General features: G+C 50.2%; 1 protein-coding gene across 1 annotated transcript in view; it reads left to right on the forward strand.

Moving 5' to 3' along the window:
• The first annotated feature begins 1,542 nt into the window (after positions 1-1,542).
• LOC101561378 (general transcription factor II-I repeat domain-containing protein 2B) overlaps positions 1,543-5,101 on the forward strand; it is a 45,949-nt gene continuing 42,390 nt past the window's right edge. The window contains exon 1 of the mRNA XM_023714308.1: positions 1,543-2,077. The gene's annotated coding sequence lies outside the window, so the exon portion shown is untranslated. The remainder of the gene's footprint in view (positions 2,078-5,101) is intronic.

A 5,101-nucleotide genomic window follows, 5' to 3' on the forward strand; every position in this document is an offset into this window, starting at 1 on the left:
ACCCCAACTTACCCCATGGCACCTCCCCCGGGGGTTACAGCTCCTATCTAGATGCCCCCATGCCTCACATGCCCGCCCTGAGGCCCTGGAGAGGTGACCCCTCACTGTAGTCACAGGGCGTGACACTCATCAATGCATCAGCGGGGCCACTCCCTCTGCTTTTGGCTCCTGAGTCAGCCTCCTACGGACAGAAACTTCTACAAACTGTGAACCAAAATAAACCTCTCCTGCTTTACACCATGGGCGTCGGGTGTGTCATGTTGTGCCTCCTTCCACCACAAGAAAGTGACTCAGACACCAGGCATCCAAGATGCCCCCCAGAGCAGGAACAAAAATTCAGTTGCATAGTGCAGGAGTTTGAGTTCCCAGCAAAGGTCAAACAAGACTCTTATTTTATACTGTCAACATTTGCTTGTCTTGGTCTAGTCAACGCCTCATCATCCAACAGATTTCCCTGCCTTTTTACGACTTCAGCATTCACACAGCTTTTCACAAGTGAAACACTTTCACCAAAGTGCTGTGTTTAATGTCTAATTGCAGGAGATGATGATGAATGTTGTGGAGGAAGATGAGCTAGATAAGGTGACTGGGTGCTGCTGAGTCAAGAGCAAATTCACATAAGCTGTCTTTTCACAGGAAGCCAAGGAAAGCGAGGTTCTGTGTTAACAAGCTCAAGATGTCAACAGCCCGGTGCACACCCCTAATCCCAGGACTCTGGAGGCTGAGGCAGGAGGATGGCCGTGAGTTCGAGGCCAGCCTGAGCTGCATAGCTAAAGACGTCAAGGCCAGAAGCTCCAGGGCTCACTCACTAGTTTTCCTGGGTCACGGGCTCGGTACCCAACTCTGCTCATTTGTATCTTGCTGTGCTTTGAATAAGTATGGATTGTAACGTACTGAAAATATTTGCAAGTGTTAGTTCCCAAAATTTAAGAAATTAAGTTTCTATTTGTTGAATCATTAGTTTTAGTTTGAAAGAACTTTTTTTTAAATAGCTAGAAAGCTTTTTTTTTTTTTCCCCCCCGGAACGGGAGATTGAATTCAGACCCTTGAGCTTGCCAGGGAAGCGCTTATTCAACTGAGCCATCTCCCTGGCCCTGATAGAAAGGGCCAGGAGAGACAAATATTTTGACAGCCCTGAGAGACAACTATTAGCGAAGTCAAAACACTTATTTTTGCACTAAAGAGAAACGTGTATTAGAATTCGTACATTCACCTTAATAGTACTTATGCCTGGGACATGAGCGGTGTCCAAGCTGGGCATTGTGCTTGCCTATAATCCCAGGAGGATCTCGGGGCCAAGATTTTGATGGCACCCTGGGCAACACAGGGAGACCCCACCTCTTATTTGTCTGGGGAGGGGGTGGGGGCGGCTGTATAACTGTCTGCAGTGTTTCTTAAAATACTAAATAATGCACAATATGTTGAATTTCAGGAATTGGCTTTGTATTAACCTATTAACTTGCTTCTTTAATAGAAAATTGCAACCTAATTACACCAGCCCCACTAGAAGAAGCTCCGGCTGCTCGAGCTCCGCCCCTGTCCGGTGATGGGGACAGCTCCGGGCCAGCGGGGGATAGCAAGGGTCAGAAGGCACGGCTGGCGTCTGTAACGTGACGGCTCTAAGGGGGACTTGCAGCTGTGACCCAAGCGTGGCAGAGCCGCAAGCTGCCACAGTGCAGCCACGGGCAGGAACCGCACGCACATCGCGGCGGGGCAGGGTGAGACGGAGAGGAGACGCGTGCGGGCTGCCGGCCAGAAGCTGACAACGGCAGACGATCAGGGCGCCGACCCCCGCGGGCGGGCTGCGAGCTCCGAGCTGAGGCGCGCGGCCGAGCGGGGCCCGAGCACCGGAAACGGCGCCTCCCGCTTGGGGCGCTGCGCGCACGCGGGTGCAAGCGCTTTGCAGGAAGCAAACAAAAAAAAAGAAAAAAGAAAGAATAAAGGGCAAGAGAGAAAAAGGAGGGCTGGTGAGCAGCGGGGGCCGCGCTCGCCTCGTGCACGTCCCGGCCCGGACCTCGGTCCCGGCTGCAGTCCGCCCGGTGGCCCAGGCCTCGGACCCGCGCCCCGCCGCCCTCAGGTGCGTACCCCGCCCCCGCCACCGTTAGAAACAGGCTCGCGTCTCGGAGCTCCCTCTCCCGGAGGGCCATGGAGGACGGGCTGCCCGCGCGGGGACGAGAGGTGGCCCCGGCTGTCCCGCACCCCGAGGCGGCACTAGCCCCCATCACTGTCACCGCGGTGGACCCCAGGAGTGGGGGTGGGGCGGGAAAGCCCTGCCGTGGGGCATCCGCTGCACGCAAATAGCGCGCGCCCCCCTCCTTTCTGATTGGCTGAGAGGGATGCGGGCCCTGGAGGACCACAATGCGCGTGAGGTCACGCTCCGCATGGCGTACGTGAATCGCTTTGGCTGCGTGCAGGCACACCTGATTGGTTAGAAGAGAAGGCGGGATTCCCGCTGTTGCTCGGTAACCGCGCCCGGGTTCGACCTTGTGTGTCACCGGTTGTCTGGTGGCTCTGCCGTGGGTTTTCATTATACATATGCTCTCTGCAGAGCTTGGTAGTTTTTTTTTTGTTTTTTTTTTTTCTGTTATTGTTATTTTGTTTGTTTGTTTCTGTTTTTGCAAGAAGCAAATCCAAAAGGGCTCAGTGCTCTGTCGCAGTTGCAGTCCAGAGTTCAAGACTCGCAGAATTGTGTTTTCCATTCCCCAACCCGAGCTTTGTTGTTTAATTACAGCCTTATTGCGATGCACTAAGATTCACTGTTTTGTTTTTGTTTTGGTGACACTGGAGACTGAGCCTAGGGCTTCTCACTAAGCCATATACCCAGCCCGTTTTGTATTATTTTCAGACAGGATCTTGGTAAGGGGCTAAGTTGCCTAGAATAGGTTAGCATTTGTGATCCTCCTGCCTCAGCCTCTTAGAGTGCTGGAATTACAAGTCTGCCTCACTCTGCTGAGCTAAATTTACTTTAAAGGTCTATAATGTTGGACTGGGGATATAGCTCAACGGAATAAACACCTACTGGGCTAGCTCAAGGTCCTGAGTTCAATCCCTGCACCCCCCCCCCATAAAAGTATATAATGCAGTGGGTTTGCAAATACACTTCTACCACGACTGCAGAATGTTTTCAGCACCTGAGAACAAGCTGTTGTGCCGGGTTTCCCACCATTCCCCTAGCCCCTGGGACACCTTAAACTACTTTTGTCCGTGGACTTGTCTGTTTTGGACATTTAACGTGAATGAAATTTTTTGTGTCTGGCTTCTTTACTTTCGTGTTGTAGTTGTATAATCATTAAGCATGTCGTATTTTGACTTCCCATCAATTGGTGGCTTTTGGGGTTGTTGCCACCTTTTGACTGTTATAAATAATACTTCTGTGTTTCTTGTTTTAAGCTTTGTGTGGACTTTTGTTTTGCAACGCTAGATAGTGACCCCTGCGCTATAGCCCTGATCCTTCTCCATTTCATTCTGCATCTTGCCCAGGCTGGCCTGGAACTTGTGATTCTCCTGCTTCAGCCTCCCATGTAGCAGAAATTACAGGTGTATACCACCATCCCTGGCTCTGTGTGGACATTTATTTTTAATACTCATAAGAGGTTACCAAGGAGAAATGCTGATGAGATGGCTCAGTGGTCTAAAGCACCTACTTAGAATAAGCTTAGCAAAAGCACAGGGACCGCGGTTCAATCCCCCAGCACCACATGCCAGCCAGCCCCGCCCCCTGGTGGGCTGAGCTAGCCACACACACACACACACACACACACACACACAAATAAATAAAAATTTTTTTTTAAAAAAAAGAGTTTACCAAAGAAAGAAATTGCTGGGCCAACCTTTGCCAGTGTTGTTCTTAGCGTATTCTTTGTTTTCTGTTGACACATAATTATATACACTTATGGGTATGGTGTGGTATTTTAATAATACAGGAATTGACATCACCCCAGTTATTTACCATATTTTTTTCTTGGAAAATTCAAAATCCTATCCACTATTTTGGGTTTTTCAAATTGTTCTGGTTTTTTGGGGGGGCGGGGAGAGGGAGGCAGGGTCTTGCTATGTATCCCAGGCTGGCCTCCAACTTGTGGCAATCCTCCTGGCTCTTCTCGACTATTGTGAAGTAGAGTGCTCGCCACTTTTCTTTTGCTGGGACACAAGTACCCAACAACCTCAACTGAAAAAGAGAGATGCTGTGGCTCTTTCCGGTGGGTTCAGTCCGTGGTTGGCTGGCTCCCAGAAACAGCATGGTGGAAGGGCCCATGGAGGAGAACTCACCTCCAGACAGCCAGGAAGCAAGGAGAGAAGGGAGGAGCTGGGGACAAGAACCCGCCCTTCTAGCCACCACCTCCAGTCAGGCTCCCCTCCTGACAGTGCACTCAGCCAGGACCTCGTCCATGAATAAACCCACCAAATGTGCAGTGTGCCATGGTCCAGTCACCTTCCACACTCAGGAGACTTGGGATCTACGCAGCTGTTGCCAACCGTAGCTACCACACTCTGCTAGGGAAGCAAAGCATTCTGGGGGTTGGAGGAGAGCGGCTTTAGCCAATCAGGGCTTTGACTGAAGGGACTCAGCCGTTGGTCAGGAGAGTGACCAAGCCCCTGCTCCCAGAACAAAGAGAGCTGCAGGATTTTACTGATTTTTCTGGGTGGTCTGAAGCATTTTCCATGGGATAGAAGGGTCACCATGCAACTGTCCTAGAGGCTGCTACATAGGCAAAACAAATTTACTGGGGCCAGGGAGATGGCTCAGTAGAATAAGCGCTTGCCTGGCAAGCTCAAGGGCCTGAGTTCAATCCTTGGTTTCGGAAAAAAAAAAAAAAAAAATTACCACTTTATTGGAAAAGAGCAGACTGCAATTACAATTTTAACAAAATAGGGACTGGAGAGATGGCTCAGTGGAATAAGCGCTTCCCTGGCAAGTACAAGGGCCTGAGTTCAATCCCTGGTTCTGCCAAAAAAAAAAAAAAAACAAAAACAAAGTAAAACAAAGTCATCTGTCCACACAGTTAGCTAAAATAGAAAAGAAAGTTTGCATCTCTATCTTTATTTATTTTGCGGAATGGGGGATTGAACTCAGGCCCTTGTGCTTGCCAGGGAAGCGCTT

The sequence above is a fragment of the Octodon degus genome, unplaced genomic scaffold (assembly GCF_000260255.1).
Source record: "Octodon degus isolate 3935 unplaced genomic scaffold, OctDeg1.0 scaffold00035, whole genome shotgun sequence".
Taxonomy (NCBI): Eukaryota; Metazoa; Chordata; class Mammalia; order Rodentia; family Octodontidae; genus Octodon; species Octodon degus.